This window comes from Oryctolagus cuniculus, chromosome 3, assembly GCF_051225735.1.
Source record: "Oryctolagus cuniculus isolate XC-2025 breed Fujian yellow rabbit chromosome 3, ASM5122573v1, whole genome shotgun sequence".
Classification (NCBI taxonomy): domain Eukaryota; kingdom Metazoa; phylum Chordata; class Mammalia; order Lagomorpha; family Leporidae; genus Oryctolagus; species Oryctolagus cuniculus.
The window spans coordinates 183,352,593-183,376,945 of NC_142869.1; the positions used below are offsets into that span (position 1 = coordinate 183,352,593).

At 57.0% G+C, this 24,353-nt stretch overlaps 1 long non-coding RNA gene across 5 annotated transcripts; it reads left to right on the forward strand.

The window, feature by feature from the left end:
- Nucleotides 1–76: 76 nt before the first annotated feature.
- LOC149127648 (uncharacterized) lies at nucleotides 77–20,090 on the forward strand. 5 transcript variants are annotated; one of them, XR_016231839.1, is made up of 6 exons: nucleotides 77–406; nucleotides 12,241–12,363; nucleotides 14,775–14,930; nucleotides 15,505–15,676; nucleotides 16,383–16,458; nucleotides 16,903–17,476. It is a non-coding gene; the product is annotated as an uncharacterized LOC149127648 (long non-coding RNA). The 5 variants fall into 5 exon arrangements; XR_016231838.1 differs by lacking the exons at nucleotides 12,241–12,363; nucleotides 16,903–17,476 and adding an exon at nucleotides 19,727–20,089; XR_016231836.1 differs by lacking the exon at nucleotides 12,241–12,363 and having other exon boundaries at nucleotides 16,903–17,473.
- Nucleotides 20,091–24,353: the final 4,263 nt, after the last annotated feature.

Consider the following 24,353-nt stretch of genomic DNA (forward strand, 5'->3'; position numbering starts at 1 on the left):
ACGGCGCGGCGCACGTGCCGCACGTCCCCGCTCCGGCCCGCCCCGCGCAGGCTCCGTGGGGCGCGGGGCACTGTGGGGCCGGGAGGTGTGAGCGCGCCGCGGGTGTCGGGGGTCTGCGGCGCGTGGAGGGCTGCGTGCACGCCGGGACCCCCGGGGAGGACACCCCGGGGCCGGAGAAGGGGCCTGCACCTCGCGGGCCCCCTTCTGTAGTAAGGGGCGCGCCGGAGACCCCAGCCGTTCCCCCTAAGTGCGCCGCGGACAGGTGGCCACGGCCCGCCCACCAGGGACCCGCCCGGGGAGGGCGGGCAGAGGGGGATGGAGGGCACCTGTGCAGGGGCAGCTCTCCGCTGCAGACCCCTCCTCGCCCCCAGCCAGAGAAGCGGCGTGGTTCACAGACCCAGCGCAGGTGCGGACCGAGGGGCCGGCGCGAAGCCGGCAGGCCGACCTCCGTCCGGGGTGCCCCGGGCGCGCGTGGGGCCAGTGCCATGTGGCCGGGAAGGCGCCCCTTTGACGTGTGGGTAGGACTTGGGCCCCCTGATGTGGCGGTGACCAGAAACTTAGCAGGGGCTGGCTGCCTGGGCTGCGGGCTCACCGCACGCGTCGCGGGGCGCGGGAAACAGGCCGCAAAGACAGGATTTTCCATTTCCCGGGGTGTTCGTTGTGAAATTACAGTGGGAAGCTTTGGGCTATAGGTCCACAGAGCGCATTTCCTTGAGTCCTGGCGGGCCCCTGCTTACCGAAGTTAATGGGGTTAATTAAGTGCATCAGGCCAAGCCAAATGCCGAGCCGGTGCCGGGCCAGGGTGAGGAGGTGAGGAGTGGCCGGCTGGCCTCCCCGCTGTCGGTGGACGCGGACGGGAAGTTCTCCGTTGGCGCTGCGAGGTCGTCACGGATCTCGGGCCTCACACCTCCAGGAGTGTCGCAGGGGTTTGCCTTTCTTTGGTTAGCGCCGTCTCCAAGTGGCATTACAAGTGCAGCTCGCAAACAAGAGGCTTCAAGACAGCCTATGCCGTGTCTGCGTTGAAATGTGCTCCCAGGCCGGGTCTGTCCCTTCCTTCTCCATGGCCCAAGTTGCACAAAACGAGTCACTCGGCCCCGGCCCCGGGCCTGACACAACGGAACGTGGGTTTTTGTCCTTTGACACAGACATTGTGACTTTGCTTCACAAAGCCAGTCAGCACCGTGGATTGACTTGGTCCGTCTTCTGTTGCTGAGCCGCTAGTTTATACAGGAAAGGTGCGTATTTGGCACCAGCGTCTGCCCAGTTCCTGGCAGGGTCCTCGTGGTTGAAAAGCGGAAGAGGGAAGCACGTGTGAGAGCCTGAGGGGACGCGCCAGGCTGTTTCACAGCCATTGTGGGACCTCATCCACTCGGGGACAGGACCGCTCCCATGACCCAGAGGCCCCACCACCCCTCAGCCCCACTGCACTGGTGGAGAGAAATCATACTCAAACCAGGGCATTACCGAAATGACCTTTTCCCCAAGGATTTATTCGTTTACTTATTTGAAAGAGCAACAGAGAAAGAGAGAGAGGTCTTCCGTCTGCGGCTTCACTCCTCAAACGACCGCAGCGGCAGAGACTGGGGCAGGCTGGAGCCAGGAGCCAGGAGCGCCACACGTAAGGTCTCCATATGCGTGGCGGGGGCCCAACACCTGGGCCCCCATCGGCTGTCTCGGGAGCATTAGCAGGGAAGTGGCTGGGAAGCAGGGGAGCTAGGACTGGAGCCAGTGCTCCGATCCGGGCTGGGGACCCCCAGCGCAGCGGAACCCACTGCGCCGCCACACAGCCCGTCTCACCTTTCCCAGGGGGCTGCCTTTGGGATCGAGGGTGCCCTCCTGAGGGACCAGCAGGCGTAACCTCAGTGAGCAGAGTGTGCTGGGCTGTTCTGAAGACGGCTGTGCCCCGGGAGCCCCGGGAGCCCCGGGAGGGAGGCAGGGAGGCTGAGCGGCCCTCTGGGTGTCCGCAGCCGGTCTGGGAGGAATGCAGGAGCCGCAGAAGTCGGGATAGCCAGCCGGGGCCGCTCCAGCCAAAGGCTGATGGGGGGTCAAGCCTGGCCAGGCTTTGCTGTTAGCATGGAGAGAAGGAGCCACAGCTGGTGACACCAAAAATACCATGGGATTTGCTGGCTGCCTGCTGTGTCCTGGGCGCTTCGCAGAAACCCCTTGTGATGGGTTGCTACAGGCCGGGAAACGGCCGCGTTATCCCAAGCGGAAGTGGCCTGGGTGATCTGCTCTGGCTTTGTAAGCACTGGGGGATGGCAGTGCAGAGGTTGGTTTACAAGATCTTATCGTGAGGGAAGTCAGGGGCTTCCTAGACTCCAGCCCCTGCAGGAGAGGGGGCTGGATCCGAGGGAGCAGGGACAGATAAGGGTGTCCTGGCGGCAGAGTTGTGCGGGAAGGAATTGGGACAAACGACACAGGGTAATTGGTGCTGTTGGGGTGGGCCAGAGTGCCTTTTGGTGAGTGCGTGTTCAGGGAGAAATGAGAGGTGGGGCCTGGTGGGGCCGGGGTGCCAGCGGGGGCATCGTAGGAAGGCGGCTGTGCGCAGCTGCAGGACCTGCAGTGTGGCCAATTCCTTCTAAGTATCGTAGGAACACTGCACAGTTTTGTGTTTTTCCTTTTAATATTTTATTTACTTGAAAGGCAGAGTCACGGAGAGAAGAGACAGAGAGGTCTACCATCTGCTGGTTCACTGCTCAGATGGCCATAACGTCTGGGGCTGGGCCAGGCTGAAACCAGGAGCCAGGAGCCTCTGGAACTCTCGCAAGGTGCAGGGGCCCAAGGACTGCCTTCCAAAGTGCATTAACAGGAGCTGGATTGGAAGTGGAGCAGCTGGGGCTCAAACCGGCACCCACATGGATGCCAGCGTCACAGTAGCGACTTCACCTGCTATGCCACAGTGCCGGCCCCTACTGCGCAGTTCTAACACAGTGCCATTGGCTGAACTGTGTGTGTGTCCTGTAACCCACATGTAACTTGCAGTACTTCAGAATATGACCTTTTGGCAAGGGGGCTTTGCAGATGAAATGAGTGAAGAGGAAGTTGCCTTAGAGTAGGAAGGGCTTCTGCGCCATGGCTAGTGTCCGTATACAAAGAGGGAATCTGGACACAGACGTGCACGGGGCGGGAAGGCAGAGGCCGCCCAGCCAAGGAACACCAAAGCTGACCCCCGCCAACTCACCAGAGGCCGAGGGAGAAGCCTAGAACAGGTTCTCCCTCCCAGCCCTTAGAGGGAACCAAGTCTGGTGAACCTTGATCTTCGAGTCTGGCCTGCAGAGCTGTGAAGTGCCGCGCTTGTGTGGTTCATGCCTCCCAGGCTTGCTACTTTGCCCCAGCCCTGGGTAACTGATGGGCGGGGCCGCTTCTCTGATGAAGGCCTGGTGGGGGCAGGGCCCAGACTTGGAGAGCTCGCTTTGTAGAGGCTGAAGGGCCTCTCTCAGAGGAAATGATCGCTCTCCAGCAGGAAGATGCGTGTATTTCACTTCAAACGCAAAGTAGGGGTGGTGTTTGGCTTTGGGACACGGCATCCCATATCTGAGTGCCTGGTTTGAGCCCTAGCTCCACTCCCAGTTCCAGCTCCCTGTAATGCAGGCCTTGGCGGCCAGTGGTGAGGCTCGAGGAGTTAAGTTCCTGCCCCCACTTGGAGACCCTGATGGAGTTCTGGGCTCCTGGCTTCAGCCTGGCCCAGCCCTTGCTGTGGGGGACATTTGGGGGAGTGAACCAGCAGGTGGGAGCTCTTTGTCTCTCTCTCTTTCTCCCGCCTCCCCACTCTCTTCCTCTCCTTTCCAAATACATGCAGTAAATTAATAGCAAAACAGAATCAATACATAAAGACGATGGTGACCAATTCAGTTGCTCCCAGCCGTTTGTCACACAGTTGTCTTCCCAGAGGCGACCGCTGTCACTCTGCAGCCTCTCTTTCTGGTATTCCCATCTTTCTAGGTAACAGACTTGTGGTGCTGCTTCTTGATTTTCCACGTGTGGACATTGCGCTCTGCCTCCCCATCGTGGCAGCTGAGCAGCTGCTTTCCTTCACCCGGCCCTTCCGTGTCCTCCCGTCCCAGTGTTTGATAAAACCGTTCCTGTTGCTAGGGCACGGCAAACACTTCCCCTCGGAGCCACACTGGGCTGTGGGACAACACCCTCTTATACAGCCTTCTCTCCCTCTGGAGTTAATCACAGGTTTGCTTTCGCATCTGCCTGATTTCCTGAGCCCATATTGAGAGAATCCTCAGAAAGCCCTCCAGCCCTGTTTAGCTAGCTCATCCCAGTCACCGGTCTCCGGTCTCCGTGGCCTTCTTCCCTGGTCTCTCTGCTGCCAGCGTGACTCCAGGCCCCTGCTGGTGGTCTGCGGCCGGAGGGCTTTCTAGGACTTCCTGAAAGACTCAAAGGCCCTTAGCCGGGTAGAGCTGGCCCCTGGGATCCACGGAGCAGGGCTCTGGGACCTGGTAGCCGTGCGTTTCCTGCACAGTGGCTCAGAGAGCTAGGCGGAATGTTTTTACCCGATTTCTTGCTACGGACTCCATCTCAAAGTAGCAGGGGTTCGTTAAATCCCAGGTCCCACTTCTACTGAAGACGAAACTCATGTAGCTGGGAGGTAACAGGAAGTAACAGTGGCACTGTATAATGTAGTGGCCCTGGGGAGGCTGTATTTATTACAGTCAGTTATGGGCATTGTGGTTTATTATTGTTATTTTTAATTTGAGAGGCAGAGAGGATGAGAGGAGAGAGAGGGAGAGAGGGAGGGAGGGAGGGAGAAACCGATCCCGAACCTATTGGTCCACTCTTCAAAGGCCTGTAATAGCGGCCACTGGGCTGGGCCGGGCTGGGCTGGGCTGCAGTTCAGTCCAGGTCTCCCTCGTGAGGGGCAGGGAGAGGGAGCCAAGGACTTGACCTCCCCTGGTCTGCATTAGCAGGAAGCTGGAGTCAGGTGTTGGAGCTGGGAATCAAAGGCAGGCCTCTGATGTGGGATGCAGGCGTATAACCCGATAGGCCAGCCACCGCCCCGGACGTCACGCTCTAAGAACAAGAATAACCAAGAGCACTTCTAGGCCAGATCAAGTTTGTCCTTCTCGCCTGTGGGACATCACTGGGTGCAACCCAGCCAAGGTTAGTAGCACCAGGAAGCAGAGTCCTCTCTTGTCTTCTGTGTTTGCCACTCGGCACGGGCGTAGGCTCAGGGCTGTCTCCAGCCTGGCTGAGCTCCCCCATGGCCGATGTCCTTCCGTGGCAGCCTTTATCACTGGGATAAATGTCAGGAGTAGCTCAGCTTTACCGGGAGTCTCACGTGTGCGGGGCTCACGGCAGCCCCTCTCCCCGCACCCCTGCATCTCCCAGAGTCTCACGTGTGCGGGGCTCATGGCAGCCCTCTCCCCGCACCCCGGCATCTCCCGGGAGTCTTACGTGTGCGGGGCTCATACAGCCCCTCTCCCCACACCCCTGCGTCTCCCGGAGTCTCACGTGTGCGGGGCTCATGGCAGTCCCTCTCCCCACACCCCGGCCAGCTTCCCTGGCACTAGAGTCCCTTTGCCAGGCCCATGTTACCCCAGCTCTGGGGCTGAGGGGTGAGTGACCGGGGCGGGGGTGCTCCAGTGGCCGAGGGGCCACTGGCTGCAGGCGGGAGCTGAGATTCCTGGGACGTGAGTGGGAATTTCCTACATTCCATCTCCCCGGCAGGGCTGAGTTTGTTGCTTTCATGGGAAACTTTACTTTACCTCGAGGTTCCTGTTTGGTTTTTAATCCCCACTGGACGCTCATCTCTGCACCTTTAGACTTTTTGGCCTCAACTGTTCTGTGGATTTTTGCTGAGTTTCTTTGGTCAAGGTCAAGGTGTCTGTTTTCCTTTTGATTTCTCAGCAACCCGGCTCGGAGTTCATAATCCCACAACCTCAGGGGTCTCCTGAGGTTGCGGGAAAGCAGCTCAGGAAGTGGTTGGGTTTTGGGAGTTCTAGAAATAGAGCCCAGAATCTAGACGCAGAGAACTTGGTGAGCCCGCGTGACCTGCTGTCCAGGGACTGAGCAGGGTGCTGGGCCAGCCTCCTGCCTCGGGGGCCGTGTGCAGAGTGCATGCTAAGCCTCTGGGCGAGCCCCCAGGCCCCACCGTGTGGAGCTGTCCTGAGCTTAGGGGAAGCGGCTGGAGTTGTTCCTGATTTGAGTCAGTTTAGACTCAGCCGCAACAGCTAGCATGTACATGAGACATAGTGCACCGTTTCCCAGGGACGTGGTCCCGGCTCGGCGACCCCGGGGGCCCGGCTGTGACTGTCTCCTCGTGCTCCAGACTGACAGCTAGAGCTCCAGTCGTCACCAGAGACAGAGGAAAGGCAGAAGGGGCTGTGTCCCTGCTTTTGTAGAGACCTCCTGGAAGAACACGCTTGACCTTTGCCCACCTCTCTCTGGCAGAGCTTAATAGCCAAGGCCAAGTTGAAGAGAGCCAGGGGAGTTTAGTCGTTAGCAGGTGCAATGCTGGCTGGGTGGGTTGGGTTCCTAGGGAGAGGCAGCTCCGGTACTAGTCTGAGTGGGCAGCTGGCAGTCTGTCAGGGGGAGCTGGGTTTAGAAGCCACGAAGTAAGCAGGTTGCTGGGATTTGTAACTCACTTAACTCTCTCGTGAGCCTATGCAGGTCACTTTACTTTTTTGAGCTTTAATATCTTCACTTTAAAAAAAGCCTCCTTGTCCTCTGGTTTTCCAACTGCGCTCCAAGCGCTGGGTCTGTCCCCAGGAGTGACTGGGAGTCACGGGGACTGGGCCAAGCGCGGGCTCATCGGTCGTCGCCGCCCCGAGCGCACCAGCCCTCTCACCTGCCTTGTCACTTCTCAGATGCAGCAGCCAGAGGAGGACCTCCAGGAGCAGTGGTGGGACGTTCCTGGGTTTGCAGAGAGGCAAGTTGGACTGGTTCTGTGGGTTCAGGTTTCTCTGGTTCTGGAGATGGTTCTGCAATTGTGCAAGTCCAGTGAGCCGTCGGAAGAAAAGCTTGGTTGTACTTCCGTAGTTCTGTTGGTCACTGGACCTCAGGGGTATCAGGATATATTCCCTCAGGTCAGGTGTGCAAAGAAAATGAACTCTGGAACAAACAGGCAAGCTTGTTGCCTTGATCTGCCGTCTCTCTGAGCCTCAGTTTATTCCTCTGTAAAATGGGCCCAGTACTAGTCTGATGCTGCTCTGTGAACTCAGTGTAATCAAGTAGGCTGTAGGCAAACAGTAGTTTACTTCGGTGCCACCTGTTCATCACAGGGTCCCACACGCGTAGGCGTTAGATAGGAAGTCCTCGTATTAATGAATGATGCAGCCAGTGGGTTCCCAAGGCTCAAAACAGAACCAGTGGCCCTGGAGCCCTGAGCGTGACTCGGATCAGGTGCCTGAGCTGAGCCCGTCACCCTAAGGGAGAGATTTCCTTCCGTGTGCCGTGTCCTGGAGCCCGGGAATCCCGCTGCTCTAATCCTCAGTCTCCTCCACGGCTCCCTGGCCCGTCGGCCACGAAGCATTCCGAAGGCTTTTTCATCTTACATCTAAACATTTTGTTCTCTGGGCGAAGACTCCTGCTGCCCGTGTCTGTCTTCTGTTCACAGCCAGGAACCCAGGCTGAGCTGTCTACACCGGTGCCTGTCACGTGTGTCCGTGCCCACGGTGAGCTGACCGCTCAGAGTTCTTGCCGAGGCCATGAACGGCCCCGTGAGCAATCTTAGCTCTTATGGGGCCTGCGTGGCACCAGCGCCTCGGTTTTGTGAGCTCACTCGGTAACTTGGAGGAAGTGATGTTCAGTGTGTGAACGTGAATCACGCATGTCAGTGTGGGCCTCGTGTCTCACCTCGCAAGGATGGGGTGCGTGTGTGTCTGCACACTGCGCCAGCTGTCACGCGTGTCAGCGTGGGCCTCGTGTCTCACCTCGCAGGGATGGGGTGCGTGTGTGTCTGCACACTGCGCCAGCTGTCACGCGTGTCAGCGTGGGCCTCGTGTCTCACCTCGCAGGGATGGGGTGCGTGTGTGTCTGCACACTGCGCCAGCTGTCACGCGTGTCAGTGTGGGCCTCGTGTCTCACCTCGCAAGGATGGGGTGCGTGTGTGTCTGCACACTGCGCCAGCTGTCACGCATGTCAGCGTGGGCCTCGTGTCTCACCTCGCAAGGATGGGGTGCGTGTGTGTCTGCACACTGCGCCAGCTGTCACGCGTGTCAGCGTGGGCCTCGTGTCTCACCTCGCAAGGATGGGGTGCGTGTGTGTCTGCACACTGCGCCAGCTGTCACGCGTGTCAGTGTGGTCCCTCTGCACTCACTGTGGCTGCCCCGCTTGTTCTGCTCTGCCTCACTTCAGCCCCACCTGCTGAGTGCCACCCTGTGGAGGGGATGGCCGTAAGGTCTGGGTAATTCCAGGGCCTTATAGCATAAAAGGAAAGCCAACATCACCCAGCATTGCGGCCATCTGGGCAGTGAACCAGCAGATGGAAGGCCTCTCTCTTTCTCTCTCTTTCTCTCTCTCTCTCTCTCTCTCTCTCTCTCTCTCTCTCTCTATCTAAATATCCATCCCTCTCTCTGTCTGTAACTCTGCCTCTCAAATCTTTTAAAAAAAGAAAAGAAAGAAAAGGAGGTTGGGGAGCGAGGGCAGCAAGGGAGGAGAGCGGCTGAGACGTATGTAGGTGTGAGGGGCCGGGTAAACAAAGCACAACCCGAGTTTGCTCTAGAAACATCTTCCCTGTCCTCCTCTGTCCTGGTGGAGGAGAAGCCTAGAATGTTCTGGAAGGCTGGAAGCAAAGTTGGCATGAGAATTTCTCCCAGGCTCTTTGTGGCTGAGATGATACCAAGGAGTGGGTAAGGAGTTCCGTGGGCCCCCTGGGTGACTTCAGGGCAGCCTCCCAGCACCCACCTCACCCTCACCCCGTGGGCCGCTGGGTGACTTCAGGGCAGCCTCCCAGCACCCACCTCACCCTCACCCCGTGGGCCGCTGGGTGACTTCAGGGAGCCTCCCCATACCCACCCCGTGGGCCCCTGGGTGACTTCGGGGCAGCCTCCCCAGCACCCACCTCACCTGAGGTGGGCCCCTGGGTGACTTCGGGGAGCTTCCCCACACCCACCTCACCCTCGCCCCGTGGGCCCCTGGGTGACTTCGGGGAGTCTCCCAGCACACGAAGCTCAGTACCGTGGCCACTGCAACCCAGCTGTGCGAAGGGGAGGCGGCTGGTCTGGAAGGGCCTATTGCCAAGCAGGCCTGGAGCCGGGATGGGCTTTGGGGGAGCAGGGACTAGGAAGGACTCTAGACCTGGTGGTCCCGAGGAGGCAGGGGATGAGTGCAGTGGAACCTAGTCAGCAGGTTCTGGCTGTCTGGATCTTGGAAGACTTGCAGATCAGCGTAGTTGACGGTCTGAGCTGGACTGAGTTACACGTTTGTCGCAGCTGGGGGCAGCAGGAGCTGGGGTGGTGGTGCCCCTGGGCAGTGACCGGAGGGAGTCTGCACTGGGCCTCCTACTGGCTCTCAGCAGGCAGCCCTCACACGCAGGGCCGAGGGATGGGTCGGGGAGACAGGTTAGAGGAACAGAGAAGACAGGGGGCTCGGCTGGGGGCACGCCTGGGAGGGCGTGGAGCAGACGGGGCTCGGCTGGGGGCACGCATGTGAAGGTGTGGAGCAGACAGATGCGTCTGGGGGCTCGCCTGGGAGGGTATGGAGCAGATGGGGGCTCGGCTGGGGGCACGCGTGTGAAGGCGTGGAGCAGACGGGGCTCGGCTGGAGGCACACATATGAAGGTGTGGAGCAGACGGGGCTTGGCTGGAGTCACGCATGTGAAGGTGTGGAGCAGACGGGGCTTGGCTGGAGTCACGCGTGTGAAGGTGTGGAGCAGACGGGGCTTGGCTGGAGTCACGCGTGTGAAGGTGTGGAGCAGACAGGGCTTGGCTGGCACACACATGTGAAGGTGTGGAGCAGACGGGGCTCGGCTGGAGTCACGCGTGTGAAGACATGGAGCAGACAGGGCTTGGCTGGAGGCACGCATGTGAAGGCGTGGAGCAAACGAGGCTCGGCTGGCACACACGCGTGAAGGCGTGGAGCAGGTGGGGCTCGGCTGGAGGCACGCGTGTGAAGGCGTGTGGAACCGCCTCAGGGCCTGCTCAGGCTCCTCTGTGTGAGTTTCAGGGCTCCCCCTGGTCGCCGTCGTCACGGCCACGAAGCACAGATGGCTTCCTTCGCAGGTGTTCAGTTGCCTCGCTCCGTTCTCACAAGCGCTGTAAGGGACTTGTGCCTGGAGCGGGGCTGGGGGTGACTGCCCAGGCTCGCGTGTGGCGGGGCCGCGTCTGACCGGCTGCAGACTGTAAGGGGCATAGCGGCTAGGGGCACGGACCGTGGACAGCGCCAGGGCTCCCTTTTCTCATGGGGCTGCTGGCGGTAAAAATGAGCTCCCAAGGGGATGCCGTGGATCCAGAGGGGGGCACTGGCGTGGCCTGAGGCAGCGAGGAAGGCAGGATGTGCGTTTCCCGAAGCCCGATGAGAACGCAGAACCAGAGCCCGCGCGCTGCGGGGACATCCTTGGCCTAATCGTCTTTCATCTTCAGCTGAAATTCGAGCTGAGCTCGCCGTCCTGTATTCTGCCCGGCAGCCCCGTCGAGGGGGCTTCTCTGGGGGCCTGGCCCCCCGCCCCGGCTCCCAGGCGAGGCTGCCTGCTCCGACGCGGCTGTCACCTTGCTGTCCCCCCTGCCTGCCGCCTTGTCTTCCTGCAGCTCCTCTCCCGCTTCCAGGGCTCTCCTTAGGCCCCTGCTTCCCCTGACAAGTGGAGTGCACCGTCTAACCCACTTGCTGTTCTTCAGCCCTCCTGGCCAGGCTCCGCCTCCTAGGGCAGGGCCCGCCTCTGTGGACGGAGCCTTGCTGAGTGCCAACCCTCCTCCTGGGTTCACTTCTCTTCCCCACGGAGGGGGCGGCTGAGTCTGGGACCTGCTTGAGCTTGCTTGTTCCTGGCCGAGGAAGCAGGGAGCCCAGAGTGGAAGGGAGCCCCAGGAAGCCACAAGCAGGCGTAGATTCCTGGAACAGAGGGGGGCGGGGCTCAGGAAGGCGCACTTCAAAGGCTTTTGCATCAAAATAAACTTACTCTTCTAATTTTTCCATAAACTTCTAAAAAGTTCTTTCTTTGGGGTCGGCATTGTGGCTTAGCGGGTAAAGCTGGCATCCCACATGGACGCGGGTTCGAGTCCTGGCTGCTCCTCTTCCAATCTGCTCCCTGCTAATGGCCTGGGAAAGCAGTGGAGAATTGCCCAAGCCCTTGGGCCCCTGTCACCCTTGTGGGAGACCTGGAGCAGGCTCCTGGCTCCTGGCTTCAGACCACCACTGTGGGCATTTGGGGAGAGAACCAGTGGATAGAAGACCTCTCTCTCTCTCTCTCTCTCTCTCTCTCTCTCTAACTCTGCCTTTCAAATAAACAAATGAAATTTTTAAAAGGTTAATTATTTATTTAAAAGGCAGAGAGAGAGAGGTGGACAGAGACCTTCCATTTGCTGGCTCACTCCCCAAATGCTTCAAACAGCTTGGCTAAGGCGAGAGCCCAGAACTCAGTGCAGTTCTCCTGCATGGGTGGCAGGGAACCAAGTGCTTGAGCCACCACCGGCTGTCTTCCAGGGTGCACATGGGCAGGCCGTTGGAGTAGGGCAGATGGCTCTTAACCGCTCCAGCAAATGCCCGCCCCTTCCACACCTTGTCCCACTTCCTCTCGGGTGGCGCTGGGCCTGGCATCTTCCCCTGGTCCCTGGCTGCGTGAGTCTGCTCTGCTGTTCCTGCTCTGGTCCCGCCCCTGTCCTGGGCCAGGTGCGGGCCCCTGCAGAGGTGCGACTCCCGGCAGCCCCTCTCCCGCCCCTTGCTCCCCGGGAAGAGCCACACTTCTGGAACTCCTAGAGATTGCTGGCCACCCGGGAGGGCCTGCTTCGGTGGGATTTGCATTTCTATCCCTTCTGGGATGAGGCTGCTGCCCAGGGGTCACACTCTGGCCCTCTGGAGCTGCTGGGGTTCTGAGAGGCTCTGGTTTCATACAAAGAGGAGGGCAGCCGCAGCTTCCTGTTTGCTATGCAGGAAGGACTTCAGATGTGGGGGTGCCGGCCCGCTGGTGGAAGGGCCAGTCTCTCGCCCAGGAAACGCGAGAAGAGGTGGTGATTGGTCACGTGTCGTTCCTGGGGCCGGGGGTCCATGCTCCTCTCTGCCGTGAGCTTTGCTGGCTGGTGCCTTCCACTTGGGTCCCTTTTTATTTAGCTTTTTTTTTTTTTTTTTTTTTTTTTTTGACAGGAGGAGTGGACAGTGAGAGAGACAGAGAGAAAGGTCTTCCTTTGCCGTTGGTTCACCCTCCAATGGCTGCCGCGGCCGGCACGCTGTGGCTGGCGCACCGCGCTGATCCGAAGCTAAGAGCAGGTGCTTCTCCTGGTCTCCCATGGGGTGCAGGGCCCAAGTACTTGGGCCATCCTCCACTGCACTCCCGGGCCACAGCAGAGAGCTGGCCTGGAAGAGGGGCAACCGGGACTAGAACCCAGTGTGCCTGCGCCGCAGGCGGAGGATCAGCCTAGTGAGCCGCGGTGCTGGCCTGGGGTCCCTTTTTAGGCATTGTCGTCTTTGCTCAAGGCCATCCCCTCCCCCCAGGGCAGTGCGCATCCAGTGGTTGGTCCCTGTGGAGGTTCGGCCCTCTGGTCTCAGTTCTGGGCGGCTCTGCAGGGCGGTCCCAGCTGTGTGATGAAGGTAGCATCACCTGAGGCCCCTCCCTCTGCCCAGGCCTTCACTTCCCTCCAGGGATTGACCCTGAGGCCACTGTGCCATTAACTTCTTGCATGCTTCCTGGGGAGGGAAGGCAGCTACTTGTCCCTAACTCTGGGGGTGCTAATGGGAGATGGTCAGTGCTTCTGGAACCCTGAGGAGGAGAGGAAGTGGATCCAGCAGTGGGGGGGGGGGTCTGACTTCTTTTCCTCCCCCTCTCTGTGCGACTTCTGCCCCTGCAACCCTGGGCACCCACGGGGAGGGCCTGGGACTTGGAGCAGCCTCTCTGCTGAGACCCCTGCACTGGCTTTCCCACCGCACTCACGTGCCCGTCACAGCCTCCCGTACGCCATTCTCTCCACGGTGACCTTTGTCAGCCCCGTAAAAGTGGCTCAGGAAGGTGACCTCTTCAAGAAGGGATCAGACAAAGACAATGGAAGTACAAAGAGGCTGCATCTCCGTAGGGCACCTTGGTGGGGGCACTGTGAGATGACACTCCAGAGAGTTAGATCTTGGCAGAAGGACTGGCTGGGCAAGGCTGAGCATTGCTGTCCGTGGTTCCTCCCTGAACACCACCAATGATATCAGCTGATGTTGAGACCATGAACCTACTCCTTCCATGCTCTGGGGACACTTCTGCTAGTAGTGGCTGCGACCCCTTCAGCCAGTCCTACAGAGTAGGACAGAGAGCGGTCTCTCTGGACAGTGCTCCCTACAGAGTAGGACGGAGAGCGGTCTCTCTGGACAGTGCTCCCCTACAGAGTAGGACGGAGAGCGGTCTCTCTGGACAGTGCTCCCCTACAGAGTAGGACGGAGAGCGGTCTCTCTGGACAGTGCTCCCCTACAGAGTAGGACGGAGAGCGGTCTCTCTGGACAGTGCTCCCCTACAGAGTAGGACGGAGAGCGGTCTCTCTGGACAGTGCTCCCCTACAGAGTAGGACGGAGAGCGGTCTCTCTGGACAGTGCTCCCCTACAGAGTAGGACGGAGAGCGGTCTCTCTGGACAGTGCTCCCCTACAGAGTAGGACGGAGAGCGGTCTCTCTGGACAGTGCTCCCCTACAGAGTAGGACGGAGAGCGGTCTCTCTGGACAGTGCTCCCCTACAGAGTAGGACGGAGAGCGGTCTCTCTGGACAGTGCTCCCCTACAGAGTAGGACGGAGAGCGGTCTCTCTGGACAGTGCTCCCCTACAGAGTAGGACGGAGAGCGGTCTCTCTGGACAGTGCTCCCCTACAGAGTAGGACGGAGAGCGGTCTCTCTGGACAGTGCTCCCCTACAGAGTAGGACGGAGAGCGGTCTCTCTGGACAGTGCTCCCTACAGAGTAGGACGGAGAGCGGTCTCTCTGGACAGTGCTCCCTACAGAGTAGGACGGAGAGCGGTCTCTCTGGACAGTGCTCTCCTACAGGACCTGGTCCTTCCCGAGCTCCCTGCTGCCCGGTTCGTGTCCATGCTTCCAGCCTCAGGTGTCCTGCATGGCCTGTGTACAGTGGCCGAGAGCCATGCTGGTTCGATCACCTTGGGGAGGAGGGAGAATCTGGTCCATGCCGCTCTCTGGCTGGGTGCTGCCCCCCAAATACCCTCCTCTGTGGTCAGCAGCACTCTCGTAGCTCTGCAGGCCACTTGCGTCTGCAGGTCTTGTCCTGCCCATGGGTTCAGGGACAGGGACCCCGTCTCTCTCAGCACGGCACCCGGCACACTGGAGGTACTTCAGAGCTAGACTCCTTCCAAAAAGCCGTGGGAAAGACTGAAGTTAAAAGATAAGGTTATTTGGGTGCAAGCGTTTTGGAATCCAGGCATAGTTTTTTATATGCCATTTACATTAATTTTTTGAAGATCCCTAATATTTAGTGCGTGAACAAATATGTTACATTTGTTTGATCCAGAAACAATCTAGCATGGGAAAGACAGGGCAGTTAATTTGTACAGAACATCATTCTTCCAAAATCCTTGAAGGAGATGAAAATGAAAATAGAAATTTATGTCAGTGGCAGCACACAAAACAAGACTGATTAGACAAGTGGAAAAAATGCGCTCTGTGAATCGGGTTTTATTCTCGGCTGCCTTTCTGGAAACCAGGCCTCCTGTATCCTTCTGACGCAGCGGGGGACGCGGGCACCAGGAACACGACGGCTGTCTCAGTCCTGCTGTCAGGCTGCCTCTTCCTCTCGGTTCTTAGATCTCGTCGGTCCTCGTACGCAGGCGAACACTGACAGTTCCTTCAACAGCTCGCAGGTGCGTGTGCAGCAGAAACTCAGAATGTGTGTAGTGTACAGACACGTGTGGGCTGCGCTTTCATATCATATAAGACATGAGTCAGTTACACACAGTATGTCTTTAAACTTTGTAATTTGAAAGGGAGAGGGATGGGAGACAGAGATGCCTACAACAGGTGCCTACACAGCCAGGGCTGGGCCAGGCTGACACCAGGAGCCCAGAACTCAATCTGGGTCTCTCACGTGGTTGGCAGGGACACAAGGCCTTGGCCATCATCTGTTGCCTCCTACTGTACACATCAACAGGGAGCTGGAAGGGAGGACAGAGCTGGGACCCGAGCCCGGGCGTTAAATAATGGGATGTGGCCGCCCACGTGTTGGCTTCATGCTGTGTCAAAGCCACCCTACAGTATGTTTCAATGTTTCCAGACATGAGAGCGTTTCAATCTACTTCCAATTTCGTATTTAATATATTTCTATTTCCCCCTAAATTTCTCTGTTCTATTTTTTCAGAAATGTTTGCTTTATCATGTCTTCAACTTTTTATAGCAATCTAAAACTTTAGCTCTTTTGGTTTCTTGAAACAAAATCAGATAATGAAAGAATCCCGGACCAAGAAGTTCCTGGAAGATCAAGTCATAATTGCTAACATTCACGGAGAGTTGTTAACATCACCGACGATTTATTAACAACATCGACTTCATACCAGACACCTTCTAAACGGTTCATGCCTGGCTCCCTGCGTCCGCCCAACAAGCTTTTGGGGTAGAGCTGTTCAGTTCAGCCCCACCTTGCAGGAAAGGGTCTGGCCTGAGACCACACTGGTGTCAGGTGTTGGGGCTGTGCATGCGTGCATTTGTGTGTTTGCTTGCAATACTGGAAGGTCTGTTACTTTTTATTTATTTAAGATTTGTTTGTTTATTTGGAAGTTAGAGTTACACAGAGTGAAGGGGAGATACACACACAGAGAAATCTTCCATCTGTTGGTTAACTCCCCCAAATGGCAGCAACAGCTGGGCTGGGCTGAGCTGGGCAGGAGCCAGGAGCTTCTTCCAGGTCTCTCATATGGGTGGCAGGAGCCCAAACACTTGGGCCATCTTCTGTTGCTTTTCCCAGGCCAATAGCAGGGAGTGGAATTGGAAGTGGAGCAGCTGGGACTCGAACCAGAGCCGATGTGGGATGCTGGTGCCGCTGGCGGTGGCGGCTTAACGCTGGCCCCTGGCCTGTGCATTTAAGTCCCAGCGCACCCTACCTGCCTTCCATGACTGAGATGAAGGGGGGACATCAGGCCTCTGCTTTATTTGACTCAGCAGTGAGACCTGCATGTCATCATCACTGTGTGAGACTGCGCTCGGCTTAGTGTCCGCGGAGACGTGGTTCCCTCTCCCTCCTCTCTCTTTTGTTGCTGTGTACTTCTGTGCGTGTTAGTGGATTCCTTCAAGACGTGCTTTCTTCTGCTCCTTCCCGGTAGACACTTGAACTTCCTTCCACCCCTGCCTGGCCCACCGCTCGGAGACAGCCACCAGAAAGGCAGCTGGGAGTCGGAGGTGAGTGGAGGGAAGCAGAGGACAGCAGCTGGTCACAGCAAGACTTGGAGGCCAGACGGCCGGAAACGCACAGGGTGGTGAGCAGGTCCGCGAGTGGGAGTGGACGGTGGGCCCAGCCCCACCCCGCCCCTGTGGTCTGAGGCAAACACCTCGGGGCCAGGCGGGCAGGGCTGATGAGAGCTTTCCAGGGGAAGGAGCCGACTTCACGGTTCCAGTGGGAGTTCAGGGCACGGGGGAGGGCGGGGCAGCGGGCCCTGGGGCTGTCACCCACACAAGGCTGGGCGTGGTTGTTGGGGTGGGAGACTGGGGTGTGTGTGTCCCCCACCCCACTCTGCTTTTCAAATAAATGAATATCTTTAACAAAGTTTTCTGGGATGGGCATTTGGCTTAGTAGCTGAGACACTGATATCCCATGTTGGAGTACCTGGGTTTCATATCATGCAGGCCCCAGGAGGCAGTCGTTGGATTCCTGCCATCCGTGTGGGGGACCTGGACCAAGTTCCTGGCTCCTGGCTCCTGGCTCCTGGCTCCTGGGTTTGGCTGTTATAGGCATTTGGGGGGGGGTTAATCAGTGAGTGGGAGCTCCCTGTCTCTCAGATAAATAAATAAAAACACCCAAATGAGTTTTCTGGAATAAATATTTTTAAAATCAGAGAACGAACATGCTGTCTTGTAAGACTGTTGATTATGACCGGTGCCGTGGGTCACTTGGCTAATCCTCCACCTGCGGTGCCAGCACCCCGGTTCTAGTCCCGGTCGGGGCGCCGGATTCTGTCCTGGTTGCTCCTCTTCCAGTACAGCTCTCTGCTGTGGCCCAGGAGTGCAGTGGAGGATGGCCCAGGTGCTTGGGCCCTGCACCCGCATGGGAGACCAGGAGGAAGCACCTGGCTCCTGGCTTTGGATCAGCGCAGTGCGCCGGCCGTGGCAGCCATTAGGGGAGTGAACCAACAGGAGGAAGACCTTTCTCTCTGTCTCTCTCTTTCTCATTGTCTAACTCTGCCTGTCCACAAATAAATAAATAAATAAATAAAATAAAAAGACTGTTGATCATTCTGTAGAGACGGACTTGTTTCTAGCCACATTGGAGAGGCACAGACCGGTTTGCCCTCCTCCCTGAGACGATCTTACAGCCAGTACGGCTCTCGGATGCTGTACACAGGCCGTGCAGGGCACCTCCAGCCGGAAGCACAGAAGCGAACGGGGGCAGTGTGCAGCCCCTCAGGTGAGCGTCTGGACAGGGTTTCTGGTCTGGGATTTGCAGGGCTGAGCAAGGGAGAGGCAAGGGCCTCCCCCTCCACAGAGACAAACAGACGGACTGACAGACAGACTTGGCCCCTGAAGATCTCCTGAGGGCTCCGTGTGAGTCTTCATCTCGGTACCATTCAGTCCTTGCATGCGCGGGAACAGCGGGAGGCCATGGAAAGAACCACTTGAGCGGGCGCTGCGGCTCAATAGGCTAATCCTCCGCCTAGCGGCGCCGGCACACCGGGTTCTAGTCCCGGTCGGGGCGCCGGATTCTGTCCCGGTTGCCCCTCTTCCAGGCCAGCCCTCTGCTGTGGCCAGGGAGTGCAGTGGAGGATGGCCCAGGTGCTTGGGCCCTGCACCCCATGGGAGACCAGGAGAAGCACCTGGCTCCTGGCTCCTGCCATCGGATCAGCGCGGTGCGCCGGCCGCAGTGCGCCGGCCGCGGCGGCCATTGGAGGGTGAACCAACGGCAAAAGGAAGACCTTTCTCTCTGTCTCTCTCTCTCACTGTCCACTCTGCCTGTCAAAAAAAAAAAAAAAAAAAAAAAAAAGAACCACTTGAAAAGAACCAGAGCCCCAGCTGGGCACTGGGACGTGAACGGGGACTGGGAGTGCCCCTGGCCACTGCCTGCTCCTCACACAGTGCTGGGGCTGGTTTCTGATCTTATCAGCCAGAGCCGACACACAGGCCACTCTGTGGAGCCCTCAGAAAGGTATTATCTCAGTGCTAGGGCCAAATTGCCCCTAGACTGACAGCTATTCTGAACTCCTTGAATGAAACTTAAAAGCAAGCCTTGGAAGGATCTATTTTCAAGTAACTTAACTGCATTTCAGAACAAAGTATAAAATTTTTTTATAAACACAAAAACTCCAGCACCCAATAATGTAAAATTTACAGTGTCTAGCATCCAAACAAAACTTACTAGACAGGAAAATATGGCCTGAAATGAGAAGAAAAGTCAATCAGTAGAAGTAGATCCAGAAATAACACAGATAATAAAATTAGTAGGTGAGGATATTAAAACAGTTACTATTAATACACTCCATATGTTCAAAGAGAAAAACATGAAAGTCATAAAGACACATGGGTAGTTCAAGAAGTACAAAGGATTAAAAGACAAATTTATTTTGGTGTAAAGGTTTTTGAAATTCATGCATATGAGGGAATATTCAAAAAGTTCATGAAAAAATGCATATTATGAAAACACTGCATGGATTCCAAATTTTTGCACCAAAATAAACTTCCCTATTAATTCCATCTTCTGACAACCTTAGAAGTATTCTTGTACACATGGAAATTATAAAAGTGGGCTTTCAGAGATGAAAAACACAATGTCTGATAGGAGAGAATTACACAGGGGTAGAAAATTTCATTGGAGCTTTTGTGAGGCCCAAAGATAAGCCAGTATGTTGGTTGGAGAGACAGATGACCCCTAACACTGAACACAGCGCGAGAAACCGGGAATGACACCCCCAGGTCTCTGAGCAGGGCTTTGTGGGGAAGTCAGCTTGAGCGTCAAGGACTTCAGCAGACAGGGGTGAGGTGAAGAGTGGGGGCAGAGCACACAGGGGAGAGAAGCTGCCCAGGCCAGCGTGGCTGTGACTGAGAGTGGTGTCCTGGCCTTTAGGGGGGGAGCGTTTGGCCTAGAGGTGATGACACCTGCGCCCCTATCAGAGCGTCTGGCCTGGGTTCCTGGCTCCATCCTGACTCCAGTTTCCTGCTAATGCAGACGCTGGAAGTGATGGCTCAAGTAATTGGGTTCCTGCCGCCTCTATGGGGAAACTGGATCGGGATCTTGGCTCCTGGTGTAGGCCCGAGCTGCTGTGGGAATTTGGGGAGTGAATTAATGGATTGGGAGCACTCTCTCTCTCCCCCCTCCTCAAATAGAGAGAGAGAGGGGCTCACTTATGGGAGCAGTGAGAGAACAGGTTGTGAGTGAGTGCCCGTCACCACCTGTGAGCAGTGGCGCTGTGCCAGGCATCGCTGCAGCTGCTCCTGAGTTGACCTGTCTACTCCTCACCAGCTCGGCACTCAGCCCCATTTTGTGGGCGAGGAAACAGTTCCGGAGAGCTTGGACGATTTCTTCAGACGCTCACTATGGGAAAGCGACTGTGGATCCAGCCCTGGCTCAGGCCACGGAGCAAGCAGGTGAGGGCGGACGTCTGTGAGTTATTTTGCTGTTTGTAGTCCTGGCTTGGGGGGCGGTGTGGGAGGCCTTAAACACTGGGATAAGGAAATCAGTTTATTCGGGGGATGACAGGGACCCTATGGAGTGCCGGGGGCGGGGCAGAACAGATCACGGGGTGGGGGCACCTTGGGGAGATGCTGCAGGTGTATTGGAGTCAGAGACCGAAACATGGGAGGCTGTCCCAGCCCAGGCACTGCTAGGACAGAAGCAGCAGTGGGAAAGACCAGAGGCAGGAGGGAGAACTTAGGGGAAAACAGTTTTAAAGAGCCTGGAAGAGACTTTCTTATGCAAGTGTTGGGGGAGGGGCCTGCGTGAAAGTCACGGGGCTCCCCTGGAAGCGGAGAAAGGCGGGTCTGGTCCCTAGGAGGTTGGTGGGAGGAACTCAGGGCGGAGGGCAGAGCGCCAGGCTGTAGAGTGAGCTGGGAAGCTGGCAGCACTGCAGGAGGGGAGGAGAGGAGACCGCGGTGTCAGGGGGTGGAGGGAAGAGGCCCCAGCAGAGACAACGGGGCAGGGCCGTGCAGACAGCAGACGGGAGCTGGTGTCCTCGGGAGGAAAGCCGCATGTGCTGCCTTGGACCGGCTTTTGTGTTCGTTGCCGGCCTTGGAGCTGTTCTGGGAAGAGCAGGAGAGGAGGAACCGGGGAGCAGAAGCTGCAGGATGCAAGCCGGGGCCGGCACAGGGCTGTGCAGTCATCCGCAGGGGCTAGGCTGTGGCTGTGGCTCTGTTTTTTTAATATTTATTTATTTATGTATTTGAAAGGCAGAGAGAGAGAGTGGCTTTCATCCGCTGATCGCATCGTCAAATGGTCACAACAGCCATTGCTGGGCCAGGCTTCAGCCAGGAGCCCGGAGTTCTGTCTGGGTCTCCTAGTTGGGTGGCAGGGGCCGGGTCCTTGAGGCAGGACCTGCTGTCTCCCAGGGCGCACGTGAGCAAGAAGCTGGATCAGACAGGAGCCAGGACTTGAACCCAGGCTCTCCAGCACACGCCTGTGCTGATCCGTCTAGGAACAGAAAACAGGCTGAGAAGGTGCAGGTGTGGCCTCCACATCTGTCCTGTGGGCTCTGAGGGTCTCTAGGAGCCTTTCCTGTCCCTGTCCCCGTCCCCGGAGGCTCGGCCCCTCCCCCGGGACTGTGAGGGGAGGCCTGGCCACTGCTCTTGGCTGCGCCCACTCAGTACACCGTGTTCGGCGTGTGACGCTTGTTGTTCCCACGAACATCCGGCCCTCAGCTGTCCCACGTGCACAGAGAACGTGTTTGGGGCTGGAAAGAAATCCTCATTGCAAAATTTTCCCTGGGACATGGAATTTAAACTTTTATCACTGACGGGAGTTTGCTCCTAATTTTCCGGAACGACTCAAATGTTTGCTTCAGACAATGACAGAGTGGATCTTGCTTGAGTCATTGGATTTCTGTTATTTCGGTAAGACGTGGGTGGGCAATGTGACTCAGTATTTTTCCAAGAGACGTGAAAATTATATTGCTATTTTGGATCATTTCATGCTGGGATCTGGAACATTCTTCCTGAATTTCAAATCTTGGAGCTTGGGGAAATTTTGTTTTTGTTTTGTCTCTCAATCATGTCAGATCTTTTCCAGATAAAAATTTAAAGGAAAATTACTTAGCAAGAGCTCTAAGTTATAAAATCTATTTTGAATGATAGTCCCCATCCCTACGTTGTGAAAAGCTTTGCTAAAAGCCAGCGGTGTGTTCGTCCTCTGGGTTGTGAGAGTGCTGTTGGACAGAGACCTGAACGCCATCTAGCAAAGCCTTAGTGGTGAGCGAGGACCCTCAGGCTGTGTGACAGCATCGCGGCTCGGGGCCTGTGCCTCTGGCTGGGGTCCCCCTGAGTGTGGCCGGCGGTGGAGTGCTCTTTCGGTGCAAGGCCAGCCCCCTTCTGGACTGAACTGTCACACCAAGCTCCCTGCAGCCTCCAGACCTGGATTCTGGTCCCCGCCCCTTTTCTACGTGCATCCCTACGGAATGATTCTGTAGCTGAGCGGCAGCTTTGGAAATACCTGCTGCTCTATTTCCCATCTTGATAACCTGGGAAGGTTCTTGTGTTTTCGCGTGATGCTGGGACAGGACACTGGTTCTCGCTGTCTCTGGGAGTAAGAGGAATGTGTCTCGGAGCCACTACTTCCAGATGGAAAGACCGAGGGGCACGCGCAAGCTCCTTTCTGCACGTGTGCAGGGAGCCCAGCAGCGGGAGCTCCCAGGAGCACGTCAAATGCCGGAGCCCTCACTGCCCACCCAGCCCGCCCTCCCCACCTCTGGAGTCAGCCCCAGGTAGGAGCCATGGCAGGGCAGTGGAGACCCCCAGAAAGTCCCAAGGCAGAGGCAGGTGTGCCTTGAAATTAGTGAGGCTTACGATTCAGGGCCCTGGCCGGTGCCGTGGCTCCATAGGCTAATCCTCTGGCTGCGGTGCCGGCACCCTGGGTTCTAGTCCTGGTTGGGGTGCCGGATTCTGTACCGGTTGCTCCTCTTCCAGGCCAGCTCTCTGCTGTGGCCCGGGAAGGCAGTGGAGGATGGCCCAGGTCCTTGGGCCCTGCACCCGCATGGGAGACCAGGAGGAAGCACCTGGCTCCTGGCTTCGGATCGGCGCAGCACGCCGGCCACATCACGCTGGCCGTAGCGGCCATTTGGGGGGTGAACCAATGGAAAGGAAGACCTTTCTCTCTGTCTCTCTGTCTCTCACTGTCTAACTCTGCCTGTAAAAAAAAAAAAAAAAAGATTCAGGGCCCCTAGGGTCAGCATTGTGGCACAGTGGGTTAAGCAATAGCCTGCAATGTCAGCATCCCATGTGGGCACCGGTTCAAGTCCCAGCTGCTCCACTTCTGATCCGGCTCCCTTGCAGATGACGCAAGTGCTTGGCCCTGCCACGCATGTGGGAGATGGAGGGAGATGGAGCTGTAGGCTTCTGGCTTCAACCTGACCCAGCCCTGCCTGCTTTTGGAGGCTGAACCAGCAAATGGAAGATCTCTCTCTCTTTCTCTTTTTAACTCTCCTTCTCTTTCTATAGCTCTTTCACATAAATAAATGTTTAAGAAGTAAGATCCAGGGCCCCTCACTGGCAGAGAATTTCTTCCAGTAGCAATAATGTAGCAATATACTTATATTATCTGTTTTTAAAAAATTTCAAAAGACATTTTAACTAGGACCAGCATCATGGCACCGTGGGTTAAGCCGCCACCTGCAATGCTGGCATCTCAAATGAGCACTGGTTTGAGTCCCTGCTAATGTGCCTGGGAAAGCAACAGAAGATGTCTCAAGTGCATGGACTCCTGCCACCCAAGTGGATGACCAGGATGGTGGTCCTGGCTCCTGGCTTTGGCCAGGCCCAGCCCCAGCTGTTGTGGCAATTTGGGGAGTGAACCAGAGGATGGAAGCTCCCTGTCTCCGTCTTTCCCTCTCTCTGCCTCTGTGGTCCGTCCGTCCTTCCTTTCCTTCTTTCTTTCCTTCTTTCCTTCTTTCCTTCCTTCTTTCCTTCTTTCCTTCTTTCCTTCCTTCTTTCCTTCTTTCCTTCTTTCCTTCTTTCCTTCTTTCCTTCTTTCCTTCCTTCCTTCCTTCCTTCCTTCCTTCCTTCCTTCCTTCCTTCCTTCCTTCCTTCCTTCCTTCCTTTCTTTCTTTCTTTCTTTCTTTCTTTCTTTCTTACAGGCAGAGTGGACAGTGAGAGAGAGAGAGAGAGAGAGAAAGGTCTTCCTTTGCCGTTGGTTCACCCTCCAATGGCCGCTGCGGCCGGCATACCGCGCTGATCCATTGGCAGGAGCCAGGTGCTTCTCCTGGTCTCCCATGGGGTGCAGGGCCCAAGCACTTGGGCCATCCTCCACTGCCCTCCTGGGCCACAGCAGAGAGCTGGCCTGGAAGAGGGGCAACCGGGACAGAATCCGGCGCCCCGACCAGGACTAGAACTCGGTGTGCTGGCGCCACAAGGTGGAGGATTAGCCTAGTGAGCTGTGGCCCCGGCCTCTGCCTTTCTTTCTTTTTTCTCGCCCCCCCCCCCTTTAAATTTAGTTATTTGAAAGAGTCACCGATAGAGAGAGAGAGAGAGAGATCCTCCATCTGCTGGCTCACTCCCCAGATGGCCACAATGGCCAGGGCTGGGCCAGGCTGAAGTCAGGAGCCAGGGGCTTCTTCTAGTTCTCTTGCATGGGTGGCAGGGACCCAGACAATTGGGCCGTCTGCTGCTGCTTCCCCAGGCCATTAGCAGGGAGCTGGATGGGAAGTGGAGCACAGGACACCAGTTGTCACCCGCGTGGACGCTGGCACTGCAGGTGGCAGCTCTGCCTGGTGTGCCACAATGCCAGCCACTCTACCTTTCAAATGAATAATAAATAAATCTTTTTTTTTAAAGATATTTTAGCTGTCATTAGCTAAAACCCTTCGTCTTTGTACTCTGACTTCTCCATCACTCACCCCGTTGTTGGGTGCTGCAGGAGCGGCCACAGCCTGCACTGTTGGCGTCCA